The following is an 11,427-nucleotide window of genomic DNA, read 5'->3' on the forward strand; positions in this document are numbered from 1 at the left end:
TTATTATATATAACTGTATCCTAACATGCTATACATGACTGTAATAAGATATGACCTGTAACCACCAGCATACCTTACCACCAGGGGTGCACTTGCAAGAGACAGGTATATAAGGACAGGTCTCAGGCAAGTGCAGCATTCCAGAGCTGTGAAATAAAGGTGCAGATCCAGAGTGACCTTGACTTCACGACATGCCTCGTGTGAATCTGTACTGAGGGGACAGGACTTTACAGTGACGACGAGTTACGGGATTACAGAATCCACAGAATGGTGAACAACGGTTCAGATGAAAAGTACAATGCGAGAGACAATTGCGAACACTTTATAGAAAGGCTCCAGCAAAGCTTTGTAACCTAAGACTGGTTAGGCGACGATAAGGCAGACAAGAGAAGAGCCCATCTCTTGACCAGCTGTGGCTCAAAAACATACGCTTTAATGAAGGATCTGTTGGCACCCGAGAAACCAGCAAGCACGTCGTTTGAAGAATTGAGCACACTGGTAAGAGACCACCTGAAGCCAGCGAGCAGCCTACACATGGCGAGATACAGGTTCTACAACTACAGATGCTGTGTGTGCCAGAGCATACCCGACTTCGTGGCGGAACTTCGGAGGTTGGCTAGTTTATATGAGTTCTCCGATGAACTGAGGAGAGAAATGCTGAGAGACTTTTTCATTGAAGGAATAGGCCACACAGGCATATTCCGAAAGCTCATAGGGACCAAGAACCTGACCTTAGAGGCAGCAGCACTGGTCGCACAGACATTCTTGGTAGGGGAAGAAGAAACGAGGTTGATCTACAATGCAGGTACGACAACTAACGAAATATCGAAACAATAAGTTCACAGCAGTAAACAAGCTGCTCCCCCCACACACAGACAAAACCGGGAGAACAGGCTCTCGACAGCAGGCAGAAGCCATCAAGGGCCACAGGAACGGCCGTTCACACCTCATCAACCCACAATGCGAGCAATCAATTACAAACTGAGAGAAGCTCCAGAGAGATCAGCCAGACGCAGCTCATTCTTTGGGAACACTTTGAACAATGGAACAGGTCTGTGCTGGAGGTGTGGGGGTGGGCACTCGTCAAGGGGATGTCGATTTCAGCAGGCTGTTTGCAGAAATTGTGAATATACAGGGCATTTGGCCCGCATGTGGAAAGAAACAGCAGCTCGGCTGGTATACGAATCAGATGGGTCGGAAAGCGGACCAGAAGATGGTGTGGACAGTACCCGGGACACCGGTGTACAACCGGTCAACACGATCAATGGCCGCTGCTCCTACAACAGGACGCCTCCTATAATGATGAGGGTCCTCCTCAACGGGATACCTGTCAACATGGAGCTGGATACGGGAGCGAGTCAATCTCTCATGGGCGCTCAACAATTTGAACAACTGTGGCCGCATAAAAGAGATAGACCAAAACTCACAAGGGTCGACTCCACACTAAGGACCTATACCAAAGAAATCGTACCAGTCCTCGGCAGCGCCATGCTCTCTGTCACACACAAAGGGACAGTGAACCGACTTCCCCTGTGGATTGTCCCCGGAGACCCCGCAGCACTGCTGGGGAGAAGCTGGCTGGCAAAACTAAACTGGAAATGGGATGATGTCCATGCCATGTCATTAGAGGAACGGACCTCCTGCTCAACAGTTATAAAGCGATTTGAACATCTCTTTCAGCCAGGTGTGGGCACTTTCAAAGGGGCCAAAGTCAAAATCTACATCACACAGGATGCTAGACCGCTCCATCACAAGGCCAGAGCTGTACCCTATGTGATGAGGGAAAAGATTGATCACGAACTAGACAGGCTTCTGCGGGAAGGCATTATATCACCTGTGGAATTTAGCGACTGGGAAAGTCCCATCGGTCCCGTCATGAAGCCTGATGGATCCGTACGAATCTGTGGGGACTACAAATCTACCATAAACAGAGTCTCCCTACAGGACCAGTACCTACTGCCCAGAGCGGAGGACTTATTTGCCACATTGGCTGGAGGTAAACTTTTCGCAAAATTAGACCTCACATCTGCGTATATGACGCAAGAATTGACCGAGGAAACCAAGCTACTCACCACCATCAACACACATCAAGGCCTTTTCATGTACAATCGATGCCCATTCGGCATCAGGTCGGCAGCTGCCATATTCCAGCGTAACATGGAGAGTCTGCTCAAGTCCATCCCGGGGACGGTTGTATTTCAAGACGACATACTTATCACAGGCAGGGACACTGACTCCCATCTCCGTAATTTGGAGGAAGTACTAAAGCGGTTGGATCGGGTTGGCCTACGAGTCAAGAAATCCAAGTGCCTGTTTCTCGCACCCGTGGTTGAATTTTTGGGCAGAAGGATTGCCGCTGATGGAATCCGCCCAACAGAGTCCAAAACAGAAGCAATTCGCCTGGCACCCACGCCCCGGAATGTCTCGGAACTGCGCGCCTTTCTCGGGCTACTCAATTACTTTGGGAACTTTATGCAGAACTTAAGCACGCTGCTGGAGCCTCTCTATGTGCTACTCAGGAAGGGGTGCGATTGGTTTTGGGGGGACGCCCAAGAACGCACCTTCAATAAGGCACGCAACCTTCTGTGTTCCAACAGTGTTTTGACTTTCTTTGATCCAGGTAAAAAGCTAGTTCTCACATGCGATGCATCAGCGTATGGGGTCGGGTGCGTTTTGGTAGAGAAGGAGGCGCTCATGTGCGTCTACGGTGTCAAAAAGATGCACCACTACCTTTTCGGGGCCAAGTTCGCATTAGAAACTGACCCAAGCCCCTCACGTCTCTCCTATCCGAGAGCAAGGCAATAAACGCCAATGCCTCAGCACGAATTCAACGGTGGGCACTCATGCTGGAGTCCTATGACTATACCATAAGGCACAGACCAGGCACAGACAACTGTGCAGACGCGCTCAGCAGGCTACCCCTGGTGACCACGGAAGGGTCTGACGAACAGGACTGTGAGATAGTCATGGCAATCAATGTCCTTGAGTCCACAGGTTCGCCCATGACGGCTCACCAAATCAGAACCTGGACGACCAGCGACCCCACGTTATCCTTAGCAAAAAGATGTGTCCTAACCGGTGACTGGGCAGAGGCTCGCGATGCCTGCCCCGAGGAATTAAAACTCTTTCACAGGCACATGCATGAGCTATCACTACAAGCAGACTGCCTGATGTGGGGCAGCCGAGTTGTCATGCCTCTGCGAGGCAGAGAGGCATTTGTCCGGGAGCTCCACTGCGAGCACCCGGGAATTGTTCTCACGAAGGCCATAGCCAGATCCCACATCTGATGGCCTGGTATTGACGCGGACTTGGAGCTCTGTGTCCGAAGGTGCACCATTTGTGCCCAACTCAGCAATGCCCCCAGGGAGGCTCCACTGAGCCTCTGGCCCTGGCCTACCAAACCATGGTCGCGGGTGCACATAGACTATGCGGGCCCATTCATGGGCAAAATGTTCCTCGTAGTTGTAGATGCATTTTCAAAGTGGATCGAATGCACCATTTTAAACTCGAGCACAACCTCCAACAATGTGGGGAGCCTCGCAACCATGTTTGCAACGCACGGAATCCCTGACATATTGGTCAGTGACAATGGTCCGTGCTTCACCAGCGCAGAATTCCAAGACTTTATAATTGACCACGGCATAAATCACGTCAAGATGGCACCGTTCAAGCCGGCCTCCAACGGCCAGGCTGAGAGAGCAGTGCAAATCATTAAACAAGGCATGCTTAAAATCCAAGGTCCCACGCTGCAGGGTCACCTGTCGCAACTGCTGCTGGCATACAGATCTCATCCGCACTCATTGACTGGGATCACCCCCGCGCAACTGTTGATGAAAAGGACTTTAAAAACAAGGCTCTCATTAATCCTCCCAGACATGCACGAAATCGTTGAGGCAAAGCGCCGTAAGCTGACTGAGTACCATGACAGAAATTTGAGGGTGAGATGGAATGAGATAGGGGACAAAGTGTTTGTACTAAACTATGGCAGGGGTCCCAAATGGCTTGCAGGGACAGTAACGGACAAGGAAGGAAACAAGCTACTGGTAGTACAAATGGACAATGGCAAAACCTGCCGGAGGCATGTCGACCAAGTCAAAAGCAAATTTACCAACAACACTGCGGAACCAGAGCCAGACTACAATGTGGAACTCGCACCACACCTGGTGGACAGACAGAGGGAACAACCTGAGGAAAGGGCAATCCCAACAGACAGCCCAGGCGAGTCAACAACAATCACACCAATCGAAACAGACACCCCAGGCGAGATACCAGCAACCACACCCAAAGTAAAACAGACACCAAGGCAAACAACTGAACCACAACTCAGACGCTCCACGCGAGAGCGTAGACCACCTGAGAGACTGAACCTATAAAGACAATAAGACCTTAGGGGAGGGTGATGTCATGTATCTTACATTATTATATATAACTGTATCCCAACATGCTATACATGACTGTAATAAGATATGACCTGTAACCACCAGCATACCTTACCACCAGGGGTGCACTTGCAAGAGACAGGTATATAAGGACAAGTCTCAGGCAAGTGCAGCATTCCAGAGCTGTGAAATAAAGGTGCAGGTCCAGAGTGACCTTGAATTCACTACATGCCTCGTGTGAATCTGTACTGAGGGGACAGGACTGTACACTCTCCTACGCTTATTGCTATAGTGAAAACTTCGGCAATACTGGGAAGCTCAAGTTCAGTACTATTGTGATCCTAACACAGATGAGACTGCACACAGGGAGGTTAAAGTAACAGTGATCTCAGTCTTTAATAAGACACTCTATAGTGAGGAACAGGTCTGAGGGTCTGGCTTATATACAGTGCTCCCAAGGGATGCTGGGATCCCTTGGGACGTCAGTGGATGAGATCCCTGGTGGCAGAACGTGGGAGTGCATGCTTTACAGATACACAACATCACTGCCCCCCGCAAAGTCAAAGTGAAAACTATTTACAATTTGAGGCGGTCGGGAGCCTTTCTTTCCCTGGTGGACAGCCTCGGTACAAATGTCTGTTCTGGTGTGTTGGCTGTGCCCTCGCTGGGCTGGCGTGCTGTTGGCCCTGCAGGGCTGCTGAGTGAGCCTGGCCTTGCTGGGCTGTTGGGCGTGAGGTGTTCGATTCCCTGGTCCGGCGTGGTGTCGTTGATCCTTTGGGTGTGTGTTGTGGGCTCGTAAAAGGTGCTGTCTGCTGTGGGTTGTTCAGGGCAGTCTGTGAACCGCAGCCTCGTTTGGTCCAGGTGCTTTCTGCAAATTTGTCCATTGTCTAGTTTGACTACAAACACCCTACTCCCTTCTTTAGCTATCACCGTGCCCGCGATCCACTTGGGACCATGTCCATAGTTTAGCACATACACAGGGTCATTCAGATCAATTTCCCGTGACACATCGTTTACATTTTGTTGCTGCCACCTGCTCTCTACCCGATCATGCAGGTTGGGTTGAACCAGCGAGAGTCTGGTTTTAAGTGTCCTTTTCATGAGTAGCTCAGCTGGGGGCACCCCTGTGAGTGAGTGGGGTCTCGTGCGGTAGCTGAGCAGTACTAGGGACAGGCGGGTTTGGAGTGAGCCTTATGTGACTCGTTTAAGGCTCTGTTTGATGGTTTGTACTGCCTGCTCTGCCTGCCCATTGGAGGCTGGTTTAATCGGGGCCGAGGTGACATGTTTGATCCCATTGCGGGTCATGAATTCTTTAAATTCGGCACTGGTGAAACATGGCCCGTTGTCACTGACCAGTATGTCAGGCAGGCCGTGGCTGGCAAACATGGCCCTCAGGCTTTCAATGGTGGCGGTGGCGGTGCTTCCCGACATTATTTCACATTCAATCCATTTTGCAAAAGCATCCACCACCACCAAGAACATTACCGAGAAATTAGCCCACATAGTCAACATGTATCCTCGACCATGGTCTGGAGGGCCAGGATCACAAACTTAGTGGTGCCTCTCTGGGCGCGTTGCTCAACTGAGCACATACGCTGCATTGCCTTATACAGGACTCTAAGTCAGAGTTGATACCGGGCCACCACACGTGGGATCTGGCTATCGCTTTCATCATTACTGTACTCGGGTGTGTGCTGTGGAGATCCGAGATGAATGTCTCCCTGCCTTTTTTTGGTAGCACTACCCGGTTACCCCACAACAGGCAGTCTGCCTGAATGGACAGCTCGTCCTTTCCCCATGGAACGGCTTGATTAGCTCTTGCATTTCAATGGGGATGCTGGCCCAGCTCCCATGCAGTACACAGTTTTTTACTAGGGACAGCAGAGGATCCTGGCTGGTCCAAGTCCTAATCTGGCGGGCCGTGACAGGTGATTTATCATTTTCAAACGCTTCCATGACCATCAACAAGTCTGCGGGCTGCGTCACCATCAACAAGTTTGCAGGCTGCACCATTTCCACCTCCGTGGTGGGCAATGGTAGCCAACTGAGAGCATCCGCACAGTTCTCGGTGCCTGGCCTGTGGCGGATGATATAGTTATACGCTGATAGCGTGAGTGCCCATCTTTGTATGCGGGCTGAGGCATTAGTATTTATCCCCTTGTTTTCAGCGAACAGGGATGTGAAGGGCTTGTGATCGGTTTCTAGCTCAAATTTCAGGCCAAACAGGTACTGATGCATTTTATTTACCCCGAACACACATGCTAATGCCTCTTTCTCAATCATGCTGTAGGGCCTCTCGGACTTAGACAAGCTCCTGGAAGCATAGGCGACAGGTTGCAACTTCCCCGCAACGTTAACTTGTTGTAATACACAACCGACTCCGTACGACGACGCATCACATGCTAGCACAAGTCTTTTACACGGATTATATAATATAAGCAGCTTGTTGGAGCATAAAATGTTTCTGGTTTTCTCAAAAGCACTTACTTGTTTTTTTCCCCATACCCAGTTCTCACCTTTGCGCAATAACACATATAGGGGCTCTCGAAGGGTGCTTAACCCCGGTAGGAAGTTACCAAAATAGTTGAGGAGTCCCAGGAACGACCGCAGCTCTGTGATGTTCCGTGGCCTGGACACGTTCCTGATAGCCTCCGTCTTGGCGTCTGTGGGCCGAATGCCGTCCGCCGTGATCTTTCTCCCCAAAGTCTCCACTTCTGTTGCCATGAAGATGCATTTTGACTTCTTCAGCCGCAGCCCTACGCAATCTAGTCACTGGAGAACCTCCTCCAGGTTTTGTAGGTGCTCGGCGGTGTCCCGACCCGTGACCAATATGTCGTCCTGAAAGACCACCGTGTGTGGTACCGACTTGAGTAGGCTCTCAATGTTTCTCTGGAAGATCGCTGCAGCCGACCGAATTCCAAACGGGCATCTGTTGTAGATGAACAGTCCCTTGTGCGTGTTGATGCAGGTGAGGCCCTTCGAAGACTCCTCCAACTCTTGCGTCATGTAGGCCGAAGTCAGGTTGAGTTTGGTGAATGTCATGCCTCCTGCCAGCGTCGCAAATAGGTTGTCTGCCTTAGGTAGCGGGTATTGGTCCTGTAGCGAGAAACGATTAATAGTTACTTTATAATCGCCGCAAATCCTGACCGTGCCATCACTTTTGAGTACTGGAACAATCGGGCTGGCCCACTCGCTGAATTCCACTGGGGAGATGATGCCCTCGTGTTGCAGCCTGTCCAGCTCGATTTCCACTCTCTCCCTCATCATGTGAGGTACCACTCGCGCCTTGTGGTGAATGGGTCGTGCCTCTGTGACCAAGTGGATCCGCACCTTCGCCCCGGAAAAGTTTCCAATGCCTGGCTCAAAAAGGGAAGGAAATTTGTTAAGAACCTGGGAACATGAGGCCTCATCGACATGTGGTAGCGCTCGGATGTCATCCCAGTTCCAGCGGATTTTGTCCAGCCAGCTCCTTCCAAGCAGTGTGGGGCCATCGCCCGGGACAATCCAGAGTGGCAGTTCGTGCACCGTGCCCTCATAGGTGACCTTGACCATGGCGCTGCCCAGGACAGTGATAAGCTCTTTGGTGTATGTTCTCAGTTTCATGTGGATGGGGTCAGGGCTGGTCTGTGTGCCTTGTTGCAACACAGTCTCTCAAACACCTTTTTACTCATGATGGATTGGCTAGCGCCAGTGTCCAGTTCCATGGCTACGGGTAAGCTATTCAATGTTACGTTTAGCATTATAGGTGGACATTTCGTCAAAAATGTGTGCACCCCGTGTACTTCAACATCTGCCTCCTCTCTCTGAGGCTCAAAATTGCTTTGATCCACTATGGACCGATCTTCCTCTGCCACGTGGTGGTTAGCAGGTTTTGCAGAGCTTGCAGCTCATTTGCAAGCTCGTTGGAGATGCCCCATTGTTCCACAGCTCTTGCAAACATACCCTTTGAAGCGGCATGAATAGGCTGAATGGAAGCCTCCACAACGCCAACAAGGTGTGAATTGCCTTGCATTCATCCTTTGTTGGGGACTCTGAGTCATCTGGGTCACCTGAGGCCTGCTGGCATTTGCAGACTCATGGGTTCTGCCCTGTACATTTCTGCTTGCAAACACAGTTCCAGTTAATTTATGAACATTGCTAGCACTTGTGTGCTGAGAGATTTGTTTGGTGTTATCACTGGTGGATATAAATGCCTGTGCTATCGCAATAGCCTTACTGAGGGTCAGTGTCTCTACAGTCAAAAGTACAAAAAAGTCTCTGGGCATTTGCTCCAGGTAGCCATCAAACTCACATTGTCCTGCAAGTCGCCTTAGCTCGGCGACGTAGCTCGTCACTTCCTGACCTTCAGATCGCTAGCACGTGTAGAACCGATACCTCGTCATCAGCATGTTCTCCCTCGGGTTAAGATGCTCCCGAACCAGTGTACACAACTCCTCATACGACTTATCTGTGGGTTTCACTGGAGCCAGAAGATTCTTCATGAGGCTGTAGGTCGGTGCCCCGCAGATTGTGAGGAGGACCGCTCTCCTTTTTGCAGCGCTTCCTTCTCCGTCCAGCTCGTTGCTACAAAGTACTGCTCTAGCCATTCGACATAGGCTTCCCAGTCCTCACCCTCCAAGAACTTCTCCAGGATGCCCACAGTTTGCTGTATCTTTGCATTGGATTCGTATACTTGTCGCCAGTTATTGTGTTCCTAACACAGATGAGGCTGCACACAGGGAGGTTAAAGTAACAGTGACCTCAGTCTTTAATAAGACACTCCAGAGTGAGGAACAGGCCTTAGGGGCCTGCTTATATATAGTGCTCCCAAGGGATGCTGGGATCCCTTGGCGCTTCAGGGGATGAGCTCCCTGGTGGCGGAACATGGGAGTGCATGCTTTACAGATACTCAACAACTACAGCCTTTGATACTTGTTTGATATAGCACGCCAGAACATATTTGGGATGGTTACTCAAAGCAATTAGGTCAAAGCCTGTGATACGTCCTCTTGTATCGAACTGGTGGATGTGTTCGATGTGTGTTTCTTGAGTAATCTTTAGAAGTATTCGCATTTAGAACAAGAGATGCCTTCTGTTATGTATGTAAACATTACCAATGTGTAAGACTCGCCACCAGGGGGCGCACCTGTGGGAGACCCAAGAGTTACCTGCACACGCCGAGCAAAGGTATAAAAAGCAGTCTACAATGCTGCCTGCTCACTCTGGAGTTACAATAAAGAGACGAAGGTCACAACAGTTTGAGCTTATAATACACAGTCTTGTGGAGTTATTCTGAACGTAACACCTTCCATATTCAGATGGCTGGGCCTACATGCAGTTTTCTTTGGAGAGGACCATTCAGTTTGCTTGGCTTGCTACTGTAACCAGGAGGTGGATTTAACAATGTTTGGTGATGTATCTAATCCAAGAAGTACCTGCCTTAACTGACACATATATACCAAAGGGAACCTTTCTAAATCTTTGTGTTGAAATTGATTTATTATAAATACGCTGCAATTGTCCTGAGCAACCCTGGGATTGGGTTCATATTCCTGGTCACAGTTCAGTGAGTTCTGCTGGAAAGTATATGGTTTGAGATTGGATAAGGACCTGATTGGGCTAAGCTGTGATATCCTCCACAGTGCAACAGTCTGATGAGTCCCACACAAAGAACATAATAAGAAAGAACATAAGAAATAGGAACAGGAGTAGGCCATACGGCCCCTCGAGCCTGCTCCGCCATTCAATATCATGGCTGATCTGATCATGGACTCCGCTCCACTTCCCCTCCCCCTCCCCATAACCCTTTACTCCCTGATCACTCAAAAATCTGTCTATCTCCACCTTAAATATATTCAATGACCCAGCCTCCTCAGCTCTCTGGGGCAGAGAATTCCACAGATTTACAACCCTCTGAGAGAAGACATTTCTCCTCATCTCAGTTCTAAATGGACGGCCCCTTATTCTATGCCCCCAGTTCTAGATTCCCCCACGAGGGGGAACATCCTCTCTGCTTCAACCCTGTTGAGCCCCCTCATTATCTTACATGTTTCAGTAAGATTCAAAGAATGTCCACTTGGGTGGAAACATTTCGGAAGTTTAATTGTGGTAGAAATTTCAATGAACTTTTTGTTTGTGTGTCGGTGTGAGAAAAATTATGTTTTCTAATTACATATTTGGTGGTTTCTGAACTTCAGAAAATGGATTAAGCTGACAGAAAGAAAGAAATAGTGCATGTGTGTGTCTTTGTTCACGTTAATGTTCAACAACAGACACTGTTCTCTGCAGCCACGACCATGAGTCCCACAGGCTGTGTTACCTGCCCAGTGCCAGGGTTAAAGACATCTCCTCGCGACTGGAGAGGAACTTGGGAGGGGGAGGATCCAGTTGTCGTGATTCATGTACAAAACATTGACATAGGTAGAACTAAGAATGAGGTTCTGCCGAGGGAGTTTGGGGAGCTAGGTTATAAATTAATAAGCAGAAGAGTAATAATCTCTGGATTACTACCTGAGCCACATGCAAATTGGCAAAGAGTCAAGCAGATCAGAGAGTTAAATGCGTGGATCAAAGCCTAGTGTGGGAGGAAGGGGTTTCAATTCATGGGGCACTGGCACCAGTACTGGGGTAAGAGGGAGCTGTTCCGTCGGGATGTTCTGTGTCCTGGCAAATCAAATAACTAGGGCTGTAGATAGGGCATTAAACTAAAAACTGGGGGGTGGGGAGCGGGGGGCCGTCAGGTGAGGGAGAATTTAGATATCTGAAGAGAAAGGTCAATGCAGTGTCGCGATTTGGGTAAAAATAAGCAGAGTGTGACAGGATGGACAGAGAGTTTAAAGGTAGCAGTGCAGCAGGGAATAAGGTCAAAGCAGGGAATAATGGTAAATAATTAAATTAAAGGCTCTTTATCTGAATGCACGGAGCATAGTGGCACAAATAGAGATGAATGGGTTTGATCTAACAGCCATTACAGAGACGTGGTTGCAAGGTGACCAAGGTTGGGAACTAAATGTTCCAGGGCATTTGACATTTCGAAAAGAGAGGCAGAATGGTAAAGGAGCCCTGATAA

This window comes from Pristiophorus japonicus, unplaced genomic scaffold (assembly GCF_044704955.1).
Source record: "Pristiophorus japonicus isolate sPriJap1 unplaced genomic scaffold, sPriJap1.hap1 HAP1_SCAFFOLD_269, whole genome shotgun sequence".
Taxonomy (NCBI): domain Eukaryota; kingdom Metazoa; phylum Chordata; class Chondrichthyes; family Pristiophoridae; genus Pristiophorus; species Pristiophorus japonicus.